We start from the raw sequence: 17,758 nt of genomic DNA on the forward strand, positions 1-17,758 counted from the left end.
GTTACCTAATGAAAGAGTATAAACTGGAAAGGAGGCTGCAGCCCCTTCAGTTCTACCCTGTGATTGGTCAGCTGTGATGATGTTACTCTAGCTGCCAGTGACAATGGCATGTAGTTTGAGAGGAAGAGGATGACTCTCGAGGATGTTGGGTTGATGTATCTCAGTTGACTGGGTGTTTAAGATGTGGCATTATCAGGTGAGTGTGTGGGCACACAGCTCCCAGACGAGATACCAGTACAGGGATTTGTACCAGGCCGCCTCATCTAAGCTTTTGTTTTTGAATAGATTGGTAGGCCAAGCAACAGTCATTGAGTGTCACCAGTTTAACACTTGTTTGTAAAGCTTTAACACTAGAAACTAATGAGCCTTTTGAGATTATTGCCTGGGGGGAATTTCCGGTTGCATGTTTTAGAATGAGCTGACTGCTTCCCTAAGTTGTGAAGGAACCACCTTTTAGATAAGACAACTGTGACCCCGGCCACTTCTCTCCATGTTAGACTGCTCGCTCATTTTTCTGCATTAACCCTTTCAGGGCTATAGGAACTATCATATGACTCTTTTTTGTTTTTGGCCTTTCCCCTCGTTGGTAGATTCCTCCAACCTGGATTGGTAAGTCCCACTGTCCTACTCGCTCACCCTCTTTACTGCATAGAGAAAGAACAACTTACATTTATGTAGCGCTTTAACATAGTGAAATGTCTCAAGGTGTTTCACAGGAGACATACAAGAGAAAAATGGATGCCCAAGTCAAAGAAAGAGATATTAGGGAATGTGGTCAAAAACTCAGTCGAACTTTGGCTAGGGAGCATTTCAAAGAAGCAGAGATGGGGAAAGGTTTAGGGAGGAATTAGAGTTTAGGACCTAGGTAGTTGAAAGCAAGAGCAGGGGAACAAAGGAAATAGGTGAAATGGAAGGGGGCAGGAATGGAGGAATACTGGGATCTTAGATGGGTGAAGGGCTGGAGGAGGTTACATGTAGATAGGGAGGGGTTAAGCTGTGGAGGGATCTGAACATGAGGATGGGAATTTTCCAAGTAAGGTGTTGCTGGACTCAGAACTTAAACCACTGAGCACAGGGGTGTTGTATGAATGGGACTTGGTGCGAGCCTCACACAGAATTTTCTAAGCATTGGTTAAGCTAAAATCAAGACTTTCCTCTTAAGCTCCCTCACCTTGTTTGGCCAGCCAATCTATGGCCCTGATGCATTCTGCAATCTCTGGCAATCCAACCCAATTAACTCCATCCTCTGTGTTTGGATTTTGCACTTACTGGTTGGTCCTGTTTACATTTTGTGGGTCTGGATGTTTGGAACTTGAAGTTATTTGAGTTGTTACTTCATTGGTGGATAAATCCGAAATGAGAACCTTAAGGTTAGGTTGTTTATAGGGGAGCTGGTAGCGTAGTGGTATTGTCACTGGGCTAGTACTCCAGAGACCCAGGGTAATTCTCTGGGGACCCGGGTTTGAATCCCACCATGGCAGATGGTGAAATTTGAATTCAATGAAAAATCTGGAATTAAAAGTTTAACGATGACCATGAAAACACTGTTGATTGTCGAAAAATCTTTAGGGAAGGATATCTGCCATCCATACCTGGTCTGGCCTACATGTGATTTCAGACCCACGATAATTTGGTTGACTCCTAAATGCCCTCTGAAATGGCATAGCCAGCCATTCAGTTCTCAAGGGCAATTAAGGATGAGCAATAAATACTGGCCCAGCCAGCGATGCCGGATCCAATGAATAACAAAAAAGGATCTGTTGTATCAATAATGGAGATGTTTGTGAATTAATGGATTTAAACTTTAATAGAGGCTTTGATTTCAACTCCTCTTTACCTACAGTGGAAACTGGAGAATAGGTGCGTGGGGTCCTCACACTCCACTCTCAGCCTGATTTGACCAATTATGGTTTACACTACAGAGGGCAATGAGCCTTGTTCCTCTTTAAATATGCAGATCAAGTTCTGATTACATCATGAGCATCCAACTACGTGATTTTAACCCGACACCTGAAGTGGGGCGGAGGCAGCGATAGCTTCACTGGCAGGACAAAGATGGAAGTCCGGAGGGGGTTTGAGTGCACAGACAGGGAACGTTAGCATGATATTCCACCATCGGGGAATGGCATGACAACATAACTCATGTTGTTCAGCTAGGAGGATCCAGAGATTACAAAAGGAAAACAGGAGTTCTATAGTGTTGAAATGATGAGAAAGAATGAGTTAGAACGAGAGAGAGTGCAATTGGGTTTTCATTGCAGCTCAGTGAGGATGTAGGGGAGGAATAGGTAGCTGAGGATACTTTGAGCTTAGAGAGCATAGAGTTAAAAGATGCACTGACCATGCCATATCGATAAAATAGAGACAAGAAGACGTTTATCTTCTTAACAAGTTAATCATCCAGCTGCTCTCTGAGTAAGTTAGGCCAACACACACAATGGGAGTCTGTTGATCTGTGGAGCGCAAAAGGGAAGCATTGCACTAAATTCTAAAAGGATGTCATAAGGTTCAGAAATAATAGGTACAGTTAGGCTTCTGTTAAATTTTTGCACTTTAAAGAGTATGAATTAATCTGTTGTTCAAATTAATTCAAACTTCTCAATTCAAATTTGAGATGTCTATTGTATGATTGCAGTTCAAATTAACAGATAATCAAATTAATCAACTTTTGAGTTAAGATGTGTGGTGTATAAACTCAGCCTCCCTGCTAATGGAATTGGAGGTGGATTCTAAGAGGCTGCAAGTCAGTTGGTGCAGTGTTATATTGTAAATCTATCTCTAGCCTACACCCCAGTTGAGAACTGCTTGCACCACAGCATGAGAGGTTGCTGAATTTAACCATTGCTCAATCTTTCAAATCATCCAAGATTGAGTTGAATTGTCCTTAGGATATCGAATGTCCCTCCTTGGTCCAATTCATGAGCACAGAGCAGCCAGTGGTTGGTGTTTTCTGCCCTCTGCTGGGCTGGATGACTGGCTGCCTGTGTGACAGAATCTTACAGAGACCTACCTGCACATCTATTTAATTTTAAACCTCTTCCATAAGTGCCTCATTGCTTCAACCATCGAAAAGTATTTCTTCATCAAAATTGGCAATCGTTTTTATTTAATACAGGCCTGGACTTTCTACTCAGTCTGGTTGGATGATTCAACACATTTTGCCTATAAACCAACAAGACAAGCAACAAAACCACAAAGGCTCCAAATGCTTCATAGGAGCATTATAAACCAAAATTAGTCACAGAGCCACATTAAGCGATATTCGGACAGGTGACTAAAAGTGTTAACATTTTAACAAGCATCTTAAAGGTGGAAAGTGAGGTGGTTGGGCGGAGAGGTTTAGAGAGGGAATTCAGAATGCAGGGCCCAGGCAGCTGAAGACATGGTTGCCAATGGGGAGGTGATTAAAATCGGGGAAGCTTGAGGCTGGAATTAGAGGAGAGCTGAGATCTCCGAGGGTTGTGGGCTGGAGGAGATAACCGAGGTAGGGATAGGTGAAGAAATTTTAAAACAAGGATGAAAATTTTTAAAACCGAGGTGTTACTTGACTGGGAGCCAGTTAATGTAGGTCAGCGAACACAGGGGTGATAAGTGCATGAAACCTGGTGCAAATAAAGACATGGGCAACAGAATTTTGGATGACCTAAAGTGCACAGAGGGTAGAATGTGGGAGACCAGCCAGGATTGTGTTGGAATAATCATTTGAGAGGTACAAAGGAAGAAAACGTTGAGTATAAGTTCTAAGCAGAGGTCGATAGATTTCTAGATACTAATGACATCAAGGGAAACTGGAATAGTGTGGGAAGGTGGATTTGAGGCAGAAGATCAGCCATGATCTGTTTGGCTGGTGGAGCAGGCTGGAGGGGCCGAGTGGCCTACTCCTGCTCCTATGTTCCCAAAGCAATTGAAAACTAATGGGAAGTTGCACCTGGATTGTCAATTGCACCCTAAGCAGAAGCTTTCAGCCTCTGCATCTCTTTGAAAGGGGCACCTCCCATCATTGCATTTTGTTCATGCAAGATATATTCATCTGGTTAATAAAACTCTGCCAAACATTCCTTAATCACACAGTCTGGATGATACACATCTTTATAATTGTGAAGTTAGTGCACGGAAATATGACAACCAGTTATCAAGTGTTTACCTCCCATTTCTCTGTTTGAGCTTTCATCATTCTTAAATAGCTGGGAAATGTGCTGATGTGGATTGTACTCAACTGTGAAAACTTCCATAACCAAAAAACCTGCCGAGAATCTCTCTCACATCTAAATGGCTTTTTGGGTGGAGTACAAGAATGAAACAGTGAGTGTTTCAGGAACTGTCCCCCCACCGTGAGAGTCAGCACCTTCGGGAACTGTCCCCCAGTGAGAGTCAGCGCCTTCGGGAACTGTCCCCCAGTGAGAGTCAGCGCCTTCGGGAACTGTCCCCCAGTGAGAGTCAGCGCCTTCGGGAACTGTCCCCCAGTGAGAGTCAGCGCCTTCGGGAACTGTCCCCCAGTGAGAGTCAGCGCCTTCGGGAACTGTCCCCCAGTGAGAGTCAGCGCCTTCGGGAACTGTCCCCCAGTGAGAGTCAGCGCCTTCGGGAACTGTCCCCCAGTGAGAGTCAGCGCCTTCGGGAACTGTCCCCCAGTGAGAGTCAGCGCCTTCGGGAACTGTCCCCCAGTGAGAGTCAGCGCCTTCGGGAACTGTCCCCCAGTGAGAGTCAGCGCCTTCGGGAACTGTCCCCCAGTGAGAGTCAGCGCCTTCGGGAACTGTCCCCCAGTGAGAGTCAGCGCCTTCGGGAACTGTCCCCCAGTGAGAGTCAGCGCCTTCGGGAACTGTCCCCCAGTGAGAGTCAGCGCCTTCGGGAACTGTCCCCCAGTGAGAGTCAGCGCCTTCGGGAACTGTCCCCCAGTGAGAGTCAGCGCCTTCGGGAACTGTCCCCCAGTGAGAGTCAGCGCCTTCGGGAACTGTCCCCCAGTGAGAGTCAGCGCCTTCGGGAACTGTCCCCCAGTGAGAGTCAGCGCCTTCGGGAACTGTCCCCCAGTGAGAGTCAGCGCCTTCGGGAACTGTCCCCCAGTGAGAGTCAGCGCCTTCGGGAACTGTCCCCCAGTGAGAGTCAGCGCCTTCGGGAACTGTCCCCCAGTGAGAGTCAGCGCCTTCGGGAACTGTCCCCCAGTGAGAGTCAGCGCCTTCGGGAACTGTCCCCCAGTGAGAGTCAGCGACTTCGGGAACTGTCCCCCAGTGAGAGTCAGCGCCTTCGGGAACTGTCCCCCAGTGAGAGTCAGCGCCTTCGGGAACTGTCCCCCAGTGAGAGTCAGCACCAGGAGTAGTGTAGTGAATTGGGATTGCCTCCCATTTTCTTGCTGTGAACAGGGCAGGTTTTGCAGATATCGGGTGGGTTTTGTGCTCCATTGACCTGGTGCCAGTGATCCTGGGCTCTGACTGTGTCCTACCCCTGTTTGCACAGGACTGTGCTATGTACCACTCTCAGCAGAGGCCTCGAACATGTTTTCCCAATTGTCCAGATGGTACTGTGCAGACAGCTGTGGACATGGGTTCATCAAGGGAACCTATACAAGAGAGCAGTGAATGTCACTAAGCTGCCTGCTGCCCTCACAGTTGATTTTCGAGGTGGGGGTGGCGGTGGGGGGTTGAGGGGAGCTTCTATTGCATTAAAGCTAACATTAAGTATTTTACACTCCCTGCCATTCTGTTCTCCCTCCCTCCCTCCTTTCACTGTCAGCAAACCTTTAAATAATCTCTGAGTCACTGCAGCACTGGAAAATCTGTGTGAGGGAGAGGTCACATGTGATGTTGTCCAGCTTCCAAGCTGTAGGTCCTGACAGTAAGGCCTCAATAAACTAGTAAAGAGCTGGGTTATGTGTACAACTCTTCATTTTTCAAATCTTTCCCCTTGTATTTCTCCCCTCCCCTCTGGGATGTGCAAACTTTTGCTAGGATCCATTTCCATCGGTGCCTGCTGAGAGGGGCAATTCAACTATTGGAGCATCAAAACCACACCTGATTTCAGGCCTTGACCAACCTTCTCACACATGTATCTCTCAGTTATCTCTGTATGTCTTTGTCTTTTATTAATTTCATTTTCCTTTTATTCTTTCTCTTTCCTCTTTCCTTTCTCCACTCTATCTCTTTTTGTTTGTTTCGTTACTTCTTCCTCTCTGTCTCATCTCTTTTACTGTTCCTTTTCCTCGCTCTCTCACTTTTCGTCTGTGTTCCCCCCGCAGTTTGAATCTCTCCCTGTGATTCGGACCAAGAAGTTAGAAATTTGTAGACGATATTAATTGTGTCTGGGGTTATAGATACTAATGCGCAAGACTGTCCCTAATACAGGAAGAAGTAAACAGGCTTGTGGAGTGAACAGATAACTGGTGAATAAAATTCAATCCAGGCTAATTTTTGGTGGAGGACTAAAGAGATCACATATACCTTGGAGATAAGAAAGTAAATAGGATTAAAGAGATCTGGGAATATAGAAACATTAATCTCCATAAGTCCCACAATAAGTTGATAAGGCTACAGAAAGATCTAAGGGTGGAGTTTTTACTGCACCATGACGGTGGGGGGTGGGGGTGCAGGGCCATAAAATGCAGCAAGGCATTCAAAAATCCGTTGATTTCGGCAGGACCGGAAAATCACACCGGCATAAAGTTCTGCCTAAGTATTGAGATTCATTTCTAAAGGAATAAACTATATAGAAGCAGGGGGTAATGTTGCGTTTATATTGAACATTGGTTTGACCACACTGTGAGTGCTGTGCATAACTCTGGCCTTGATGTTATATAAACGATATTAAGGTGCTGGAGAAAATTCAGAAAAGATCTACAAAGAGAGTTGAGGAGATGTAACTATTCTGAAAGATTGTGAGGCTGGGACAATTTTCTCCAGAAAAGATCAGATTGAGAGGAGACCTGATAGAGGTCAAAAATTATTCAGGGTTTTGATAGGCTTGACTTGGAGAAATTGTTTCTACTTGTAGGGGTGAGTCCAGAACGAGGGGCATGAATACATGATAATAACCAACAGCACAAATTAAGGATTTAGGAGGAATTCCTTTCCTCTGAGTGTTGAGAATGTAGAACTCGCTACCACATGGAGTCGTTGAAACCATGATACATTTATGGAGAGACTTATCTTTCTATGAATGTGTCTCCCTCTCTTTCTCACTCTGTCTCTCACTCTCTCCCTCTCTATTTGTCCCTACCATTCTTTTTTTTTCAATCCCATTCCCTTGTTTCTTCCCAATTCTTGTGTTCATCCTCCCCTCCAGAATAGCAGGTGACAATTATTTCCTGTGCATCGTGGATCCTGCGCTGCCAGTGCTTGTTTATGAGCTGGTCCAGGCCCCCAGATCAATGTTATCAAAGTTAAATATTTTGGATTTCACAGTAGGTGTGTAGCTTTGTAGAGAGGTGAGGCAGTGTCATACAGTTGTACCAGAATATTCTTAAACACATAGATTACAGAATAGAAATCAACCATTTGGCCCAATGAGTCTGTGTGGCTATGTCATGTGAGCAGACTGAGAGCTTTGAACATTGGCCAGGAGCTGAGGCCAGGGTTCTTGGCTGCAGGCAAGTTAACCATTTCAAGGCTTCCTCATGGTGACCTAGCGAAAAGAATTGCACCATTCTGAAGTTGTCAGAATACGACCAATGAGGACACAGATTCCATTCCGTATGAGGTAGCAGCTATGGGATTAGACCTTCCCCAGGATGAAGTCTGAGAAGGAGGAAGCTGGAAGATTATAGGAGAAGCTTATTTCTGAACTGTAGCACAGTGTCTCATTCTTTCTGTCTTCATCTATTTCTCTATCCAAAACTCTTGTCTCTTTTTCTCTCTCCATTTCTTTTTTTGCTCCCTGTGTGTGTCTCTCTTTGCCTCTCTCACTCTGTCTCTGACTCCTTCTGTCTGTCTCCATGTCTCTCCCTTTCTTACTACCTGTCTCTTTCCCTCTGTTAGTCTCTCTCTGCCTCTTTCTCCCCCTCTCTCTATCTGTCTCTGAAGCCTGAAGTTTGTCTTCTGTTTGAGAGAGTGAAGGTAGAGTGAGAGAGGTGTTTGTTCTGTAATGCGGCTGCTAGTCCTGAGTAAAGGATTCCTGTGGATAAGAGCAGCACACGTCCTCTGGATCCTAGAGGCCTGGTTCGTCACATTCACACTCGACTGAACTGTTAAACAATCTGCCTTCCAGTTTACTGTGCTCAGTGGAATTTGCTGCACACCACAGGTTTGTTTAAAAGCAAAAGTGAAATGATTAATTATACCTTCTGATTCTTTTCCAACACACAACAGCAAACTCCCCTGGTCTGCTGCTTTCCTGTATCCCTAAAGAGCAGCTTCCTGAGGAGCTGGGAGATCACCAAGAAGTCACGCCAAGGGCTAGGCCTTCAACATCTGTGGGAAATTCCCAAGCAGTTTTGGAGTGAGCAGTTCATGACCATCACGTAGTGCCAGAAATTCCTGTCCTTTTATAAAATCAGAACAAGTCCCAGGACAAGGAGCTGTTGTCAGGCCCAACAGTCCCCAACTCTGAATTCCTTTCCTCACTGCATGGTAGGGTTGCCAACTCCCCCATGATTGACCTGGAGTCCCCAGGAATTAAAGATTAATCTCTAGAGCACTGGAATGAGCAAACCCAGGGCAAAGTCATTGGGGTATTTAAAAAGAAGTGTGTTCATTTTATTCTCTTTGAACCTTTCCATTTGTTGTAAAAATTATGGAGATAAAGAAGAATTGGTAGTTTGGATGATTTTTGACTGTCAGTCAATCAGTAATGAAGATTTGTTCATGTTGGGATATTTCAGTGATGGACATGTCAAGTGGCCAATGGTGGGAGTGTGGGGGCGGGGTTACTGCAGGCAGCAGGTCATATGTCCAAGCAGAGTTGGCAACCCTACTCTAGAAATGTGGGTGCTGCTGGCAAGGTTGGCATTTACTGCCCAAGTCTTACTTACCCTGAGACGGTAACTGAAGGACCATTTTGGAGGGCAGGTAACCATGTTGGTGTCGGCCAGGAGTCACATAGGGCTCAGACTGGGTAAGAGAGCAGGTTTCTTTCATTAATAGAAGCAGCTGGGCTTTTATCACAATGCACCTCAATATTCCAGAGTTTTGAAACTAAATTCAAATGCTCAAACTGCTAGGCTGGGATATGAACCCATGTTCTCCGGATGTGCAGTAACTGATATTCTTGTGCTTACTTCAATGAGCTTCTAGAAACAAAAGATTTGCATTTATTTGTCCTTCAGTTAGATGTTAGTGAAATCAATGTTTAGAATATTCCATGATCTAATGGAATTAAACTACTGCAAAACAATCATTTTGCCTGCTGCAGGCTCAGGGTGATGTGTGGAAAGGTTTGTTTTTCCCTAAATGTAGCAATCTTCCTTAAACACAGTGGACATAGTGTTTTTCTTGAGTTTTCAACAGAACACAGTCTTTATCTCTGTGGAAGGGCTGCATTAATACATCCAGGATTTTTATCTGTGCTTACTGGGAGAAGCATTCAATTTTTTAAATTCATTCATGGGTTGTGGGTGTCAAGACTAGCATTGTTATCCATCACTAGTTGCCCTTGAGAAGTTGGTGGTGGGCTGCCTTTTCTTGAACTGCTGCAGTCTATGTGGTACACCCACAGTGCTGTTAGGAAGAGAGTTCCAGGATTTTCACCCAACTCTAATGAAGGAACAGCGATATATTTCCAAGTCAGGATAGTGTGGGTCTTGGAGGGGAACTTGCAGGTGGTGGTGTTCCAATGCATCTGCTGCCTTTGTCCTTCTAGCTGGTAGAGGTAGTGGGTTGGAAGGTGCAATGGAAGGAGCCTTGGTGAGTTTCTGCAGTGCGTCTTGTAGATGGTACACACTGCTGACAGTCTGCGTTGGTGGTGGGGCAAGTGGATGTTTTAAGGGGGGTGACAGGTTGAGGTAGATTATTTGGTCTTTGCGGGGTTATTTAAGTTTTGGGATAAAATTGGGCATTGATCTTCCTCACTTGTGGTCACATTGGTTGTGGGGGACATTACCCTTTAAGATCATTGGATGGGCTGCTGTATAGTGGAAGGGGGCAGATTGTACAGAGTATCTCTTTCTCTCTCTCTCTTTGTGTTTTCATTCTGTTATTGAGTTTCCTCCATTCTTTCTGTTTAACCCTGTGAGTCTCTGTTACTTTTGTTGTGTTGTGTAATCCCTCTGTCTTGTGCCTCAGGATATTTTTACCTTTTTTTAAAGGTGCTATATAAATATTCCCTTTGTTTTTCTCTACCTCCATGTGTTCCTTTCCCTCTCTCTTACTACTTGTAATCTCTTCCTTGCTCTTGTTTCTATCCACAAATTCTTTATCATTCCCCCTCTTCTGAAGATGCTTCTGAAATACAATTCCAAAGGGCATGTTCTGGTTACTTGTGTTGAAGAGCATTTCAGACATATCTGTGTATGTCATTTGATATATTATATCATATTCAATCACCGATGAACCTCTTCTTGTCAATACACAATTTCTGGGACTGCCTATGATTCAGAGCCAGAGTCCTGGCTGATTTTTGTCTCCCCTTCCCAGGGTGATGAGCGTTACAGAATTTCTGTTGAAGCCAACTCAGCACTGCCATGGTTTGGAGCCTGGGCTTTCCCTCCATAAGGCGACTTTTTCCTATACTATGTGCTGCTTCTGCAAGCCTTTTGCACAATCCTTCAGACCACTCCTGCTGACTCAGAAAGGTCACACAAGAATTTCCAGAGAACAGAAAGCTGGCTGGATTTATCAATATGAGTTCAGTGGTGTAGTGGTTATTTTAATATCTCAGAGGACCTGTGTCCAAACCCCATTGAGGTAGCTGGACTGGAAACTAAATAAAAGGCTGGTGTCAGCAAAAGTGACTGAAACTATTGGTTTGTCACAAGAGTGTCATATGTCCACTGTGTTTAAGGAAGATTGCTACATTTAGGGAAGGAAACCCGCTGTCCTTACTCCAGTCCCACATACACCAACATGATTGGCTCCTGCCTTCCCTCTGAAGTAGCTGAGCAAGTCACTTAGCTCACAAGTATTAGTCTCAGTGCATGAAATCTCAGGAAGGCAAAACATGAGTCAAGATCCTTACTGATAAAACAAAAACCACTGGAAACACTAGCAGGTCAGGCAGCATCTGTGGAGCGAAATAGAGCTATGTTTAAGGTCAATGACCTTACATCAAAACTGGAAAATGTTTAGAGATATAACAGAGGCAGGGAAAGGTGGGGGGCCGGCGGGTGTTGGGGGTGGGGGGGGTGGGGGGGGGGGTGGTGGGGGTGGGCACGGGTTTGGAATGGGGAGGTAAGTTCAAAAGGGAAGGCCTGTGAAAGCTGGAGAGATTAACTGACAAAAGAGTCGGTGGGACCAGCCAAAGGGAGTGGCAATAAATAAAGAAACGTAAGATGTATTTAGGGGAGGTGTGAATGAGGAAAGCAGAATCCTGACCAACAACTGCCATCTGAACAAATGGGGAAGATCTAGTGGTGGGCTTGTGGCGCATTAGGTCATGTCCCTACCTCTTGGCCAGAAACTCTGGGTTCAAGTCCCACTGCAGGACTTCATGACCATGGAAGGTGCTTTGACTAAACAGGTTGATTATTAAAAAAATAAGAACAGAAACATAAAAAAACTCAGCCGCCTGGCATCATCTGTGGAGAAAGACACAAAGTTAATGTTTCAAGTCCAATATTCCTCTTGATTGTTGATTGGCATGAAGAGCGGGAGAGATTCCTGGTCAACCATACTGCAGAAGGTGATGGCCAAACCACTGCAATACATTGCCAAGCAGAATCAAGGACCAATCCAATGGAAGTCCATGGTTACAAAATGCCTGCTTAGGGTATAGTCTGAAGAGGTGGAGGTTGTGTTCTGAAATTGTGGAATTTGATGTCGAGTTTGAAAGGTTGTAAAGTGCCTAATTGAAAATTAAGGTGCTGTTCCTTGAGTTTAGATTAAGCTTCATGTTGCTGCTTATTGCTGGATAACTGCTCCTGGGAAACGTGTGTGGCTGAGAAACAGGTAGACTTGGCAGCGATACCTCTCATAGTCACGAGGCTTGATTTTACTCTTTGTCACTAGACAATATGATGCTGGCTGATCCTAACACTGGACAAGTCAGGTCCCAGAGTGAAACCTGGCTTGACAGTTCCTAACCCTCTTTTTTTTTGGCAACTGTGGGGAAAAAGTTACTGAACAAATTCACAGGAGTCTGCTGATGAACTTTTAACACAGAATAAAACAATTATTAAACAAGAAACGTGAACAATATTACACCAGTCGCAAAGGTTGGAAAGATCTCAATACAAACACAAGATGATGATTTAATTTTCCATCAATATTATCCCAGCAATGCCCTTACAGACACACAAACCCACTGAAGATTTACCACTATCTTACCACCAAGGTTTCTTGCTTGGGCTGGCCCAGTTGCAATTGGTTTTCTTCCAGCAGAACTTTCACTAGATGCTTTTTCCTCAGCTAGTATCTCTCCCTGAGACACCGAAAACCGCACTCTAAGCTCACTATTACTTCAACTGCAGAGCAAACACATGAGTTTCTTTAAACTCAGTCCCCCAGCAGTCTTTCTAATCAGAGAGCTTAGAACTCTTGTCTTCATTCACTGTCATACACACTCTGAACTTCTTTTCTGTCTCTCCCTGTGTCTCTGTGTCACTTAACCGCTGTTGCTACTGTGTTCCCCCCACCCCCCCATCACTAAATTACTAACCCCTTTTTAACCCATCTCTTTTCTGCAGGGTTGTAAAACCTCATTAAAAACGTGTTTGTGTACACACAAACCCAAAAGGCTGACCTTTCAGCTATAGTTCCACTCAGACTTCTTGGCATGAAGGCACATAAACAACCAAAAATGAAACTGAAACCATTTTATCTCCCTTACCACCTAAATATATATAAACTCAAGATCTAAATGGAAGATCAGGAAGAGGAAAGATCTGTCATTTGAGAATCCTGATGTGGCAATGGAACGACGGGATTCTGCTTCTGAAAGTGCTGGGAGAGGGGTGGTGGGTTGCAATTTTGGGAGTAGTTGAGGAAAGCTGGCATATGGGGGCAATGGGCCAGAGATTACAGGGCCTGTAAGAACTGGAATGAGGGGCAAGCATGTGCGTCTGATCACGGTTGGTAGGATGGGAGCCAGCTGGGTTCCCTGAGAAGGTGTAAAAAATGGTAATGCGGTGCGTTAGGAAAGCCTCTACTATATCAGCAGTGAAACTAAAATTTGAGGCAATGAGGGGATTTGGAGATAGTGGAGTTGAGGTAGATGGTCAGCCATGCCATTATTGAATTGTTGAGCAGGTTCATTTGGATCTGGGTTGACTGCTACTCCTATTTCCAAATCCATATGTTCCAATTACTCTGTTTATGTTACAGTGTGGATAGCTCAGCCTGTCTATAATGTGATTTTACTCCAATTTCAGCAGAAGTTTTTGTGTGAAGGACAGAGCAGCACTGACTCTTCCAATGGATTTACAGCGAGTGAGAGGCTGGGTGATCTGGGCTATGTCATAAATGGGAACAAGTCCTGATTGTCCATCACCCCTGTACTCGTGGACCTACATTGGCGGCTGGTTAAGCAACACTTTGATTTTAAAATTTTCATCCGTGCTTTCACATCCCTCCAAGGCCTCACCCACTCCCTATCTCTGTAACTTCCTCCAGCCCCACAACTCTGAGATCTCTCTGCTCATCCAATATTAGCCTCTTGTACATTCCCAATCTTTATTGCTGCACCATGGATGGCTGTGCCTTCAGCTTCCTGGGTCCTAAGTTCCAGAATTCTTTCCTGACCCTCTCCCCTCTCTAGATCCCACTGCTCCTTTTGAACATGCTCCTTTAAAAACTTGACCAATAAGCTTTTTTTGCCACCTGCTGCTCAGTGGTAAACTTTGCTAACAATCCTGTGAACTACCTTGAAATGGTTCGCTATGTTAACGGCGCTATGTTGTTTGGAAGTATTGAGTCACTCAGTCATCAGCTGATTTTGACTGTTGGAGATTACCCCCCAAAAAGCTGAAAAATAAATAATGGGGAGATGTGTAAGGATTCCATCACCTTCACTTGTGCTATTAACGCAGGGAGTTCCCAATTTCTCAATTTATAGTGTTGATTATAAACATAACATTTAAAGGAATTTTCTGATTGTTGTTGCTTTACCATTGAAGGGTTGTTTTTTTTTTTTGGCACTGTAACCATTTACTTTCCTAAACTATAAACCAGATTTTCATGATTATAATCAAAAAGCCTTTTTGATGTTAACATGTAGCTGTGGTTCAGTGGGTAACAGTTTTACTTCAAGTCATAAGCTTGTGGATTCAAGCTCTCACTTGAGGCTTGAGGACAAGATCCAGGCTAAGACTCCCAGTGCATTACTGAGGGAGCGCCGCACTGTCGGAGGGTCAGTACTGAGGGAGCGCCGCACTGTCGGAGGGTCAGTACTGAGGGAGCGCCGCACTGTCGGAGGGTCAGTACTGAGGGAGCGCCGCACTGTCGGAGGGTCAGTACTGAGGGAGCGCCGCACTGTCGGAGGGTCAGTACTGAGGGAGCGCCGCACTGTTGGAGGGTCAGTACTGAGGGAGCGCCGCACTGTCGGAGGGTCAGTACTGAGGGAGCGCCGCACTGTCGGAGGGTCAGTACTGAGGGAGCGCCGCACTGTCGGAGGGTCAGTACTGAGGGAGCGCCGCACTGTCGGAGGGTCGGTACTGAGGGAGCGCCGCACTGTTAGAGGGTCAGTACTGAGGGAGCACTGCACTATTGGAGGTGCCATCTTTTGAGCCTGAGGCCTAGTCTGCAAACTCAGGAGTATGTGAAAGATTACAAGGTAGAAGGAACTCGTGTGAATTTCTTTCCTTCTGTACTGAGCGAACATGCCCTTACCTGTGAGTTCAGATTTTACAGGGCAGAGCAAGCATTCGAACTTGAAATACTGAGGTGCAAACCTGTCTTCTGCATTTATTCACTGGGAGAGCTTAGGAAACAAACACTTTTATCTTTCTAAATGAAATTGGCCGGGGATCAGTGTTTTGCGGTGTTGCTGCAGTTGTGTTGTAGCCGAGCCTCGTGTCAGAACATGTTGACACTGTGAATACTTTAGTGAAGTTGCCTGGCAAATGCTGTCCAGTTTAAAAATAGATCCTTCAGAAGTAAAGCAATGTTCCTGTGATACACTCTGACCTGCAATGGCACTCATGCCCACGTTCCAATCCCCTCATTTGCCCACCCCTTTCCAACACGCCCAAGTGGATTGATTGGCGTTTAGATTGGGTCTATGGATCACAGTAACTCCGCCTTCTCCTCTCACAGGGCAGGACTTAAATGCTTCACCCAGACAAAAAAAAAATACATCGAACAGTCCAAGCAGTGACAGGATCTTCTGGGGTTTTTTTTTGTGAATAAAGACGTGGTTTCCACCTCAGGACACAAGGAGTTAACTGCGACATCACAAATCCTTAGACTTCCTTTGGTGTGTGTCAGGGTTTTGACAGCTCTTGTGGCATTTCAAGAAGAGGGAAGGCGCTGAGCAATTTCATAATTTAAAAACCTCCCGTGACCTTGTCGAGCACCAGCCACGAGCATTTTGCGAAGACACAGAAAAGAGGTTGTTAGCCTCTTCGCTCCCAGCTTCACCAGTTACACCCAATAAATATTTCTTTTACAGTCACTGAAGATTTCAGTGTAACTGAGTTACACAGGAGAGAAATGTAGACAGGGACACACCACTGAAATCGTCAGTCCTTGCAGCTTAAAGGAGAAAGAAAAAAAAGAAGAAAGGAGGTAATTGTTTTGTGCCTTTTAACTGCCTCTCTTTATCTGGTAATGCAAAGCTACACTGAGCTAAAGCTGATCTTCCAATTTGGAAAGAAGGACTTGCATTTATATTGCGCCTTTCACAACCTCAGGGTGCCCCAAGTGCTTTACAGCCAATTACGTACTTCTGAAGGGTAGTTACTGTTGTAGAAAACACGGCAGCCAATTTATGCGGAGCAAGCTCCCACAAAGAGCAATGAAATAAGTGACCCAGATAATTGGATTTTAGTGATGCTGGTTGAAGGGTAAATATTGTCCGAGATATTGGAGAGAACTTGAGTAAAACCATGGCACACTTCATGTCAACCTGAGAAGGAAGACAGAGCATTGTTTCAATATCTCGTCAGAAAGATGGCACTTCTGACAGCACAGCACTCCTTCAGAGTTGCACTGGGAATGTTAGTCTGGATTATCTGTTTAAACCTCTGGAGTGAGATTTGAACCTGCCACCTTCTGACTCAAGCAGGGTTCCCACACTTCTGCGGGGAATGGATGTGCCTGGATGTTGGATAAAGATGGGAGTGTACTGAGCTGTGATGTCCTCTACAGGTGAATAGCCAATGGCAAGTCCCTGGCTCAGCTGACGCATATACAGTCACTTGGGACTGGCCATGGAGTGTCATTAAAAATTGCATGTTGACAATCGATCAACTCCTGGCCAGCTAACGAAACATGGATCAAGGATCAGATCTAGGAGTATCCTGGCTGTATGGCACTAATGAGAGAGGTGGATGTTCACAGCAGTTGTGGTGAATGTTGAAATGCAGAAGTTGTTTTACACACTGTGCCTGCACTGCTGCACCAGTGTCTTCCACAGAACTCTATCTTTGAACCAATTGCACTAGAACAGATGAGCTGGTCAAGGTCCAATTGCTGTTTATGGCATCTTGCTTGTGTAAGTTGCCCACGGTGCTTCCCACCTTACTCCATTGGCTACACTTCATCGGAAGGTCATCTGCTGGGAAGTGCTTGGGAAATCCTGAGGCTGTGAAAGGAGCTATGGGAATGCAAATCTTTCTTTTTCTCTATAGTTCATGCTGTTGCCTTAAAACTTAAACAGAGGAAATCAAAGGTAAACTTACTGAATGAAATTTATGAGTTTCCACATTAAACAAAGGTGTGAATTACCTATTGCTGTTGAGTCAGTCTCTTGGTGCTCCCAGCAACCATCAGGTTTGACCTTACAAGATATGAATTTGTACAGTTGTTGCTTTAGCTGTAATTTTCTCTGTGAATGAATTCTGAAAAGATGATTGAAGTTGTTACACTCAAATGCATTTTGCTTAAAGTTAAAGGTTGGCTCAATGTTATTTTTCATGTGAATTATTTTTATGCTTCCCAGGTAAAGGCTTTTAGTGCTGACAATTGCAATCTTCCATTTAAGGCATCCAGTGATTCATCAAACAGAGCAGGTACAGCACAGGGTTAGATACAAAGTAAATCTCCCTCTATACCGTCCCCATCAAACACTCCCAGGGCAGGTACAGCACAGGATTAGATACAGAGTAAAGTTCCCTCTACGCTGTCCCCATCAAACACTCCAGGGCGCGTGCAGCACAGGGTTAGATACAGAGTAAATCTCCCTCTACGCTGTCCCCATCAAACACTCCCCGGGCAGGTACAGCACAGGGTTAGATACAGAGTAAAGTTCCCTCTACGCTGTCCCCATCAAACACTCCAGGGCGCGTGCAGCACAGGGTTAGATACAGAGTAAATCTCCCTCTACGCTGTCCCCATCAAACACTCCCCGGGCAGGTACAGCACAGGATTAGATACAGAGTAAAGCTCCCTCTACGCTGTCCCCATCAAACACTCCCAGGGCAGGTACAGCACAGGGTTAGATACAGAGTAAAGCTCCCTGTGCATTGTTCAAACTACGTACTTTAGACCAAATTTAGAGTCGCTCACTGCTGCATCAGTACAGCATG

At 45.0% G+C, this 17,758-nt stretch overlaps 1 protein-coding gene across 6 annotated transcripts in view; it reads left to right on the top strand.

The window, feature by feature from the left end:
- Nucleotides 1–17,758, top strand: part of tfeb (transcription factor EB) — a 96,416-nt gene that overhangs the window by 15,521 nt on the left and 63,137 nt on the right. For 4 of the 6 annotated variants that reach the window (XM_041195010.1, XM_041195015.1, XM_041195016.1 and 1 more), the window contains exon 2: nt 15,682–15,797. The exons of the other annotated variants lie outside the window; for them this stretch is intronic. The gene's annotated coding sequence lies outside the window, so the exon portion shown is untranslated. The remainder of the gene's footprint in view (nt 1–15,681; nt 15,798–17,758) is intronic. 6 annotated transcript variants of the gene reach the window in all.

The sequence above is a fragment of the Carcharodon carcharias genome, chromosome 9 (assembly GCF_017639515.1).
Source record: "Carcharodon carcharias isolate sCarCar2 chromosome 9, sCarCar2.pri, whole genome shotgun sequence".
NCBI lineage: Eukaryota > Metazoa > Chordata > Chondrichthyes > Lamniformes > Lamnidae > Carcharodon > Carcharodon carcharias.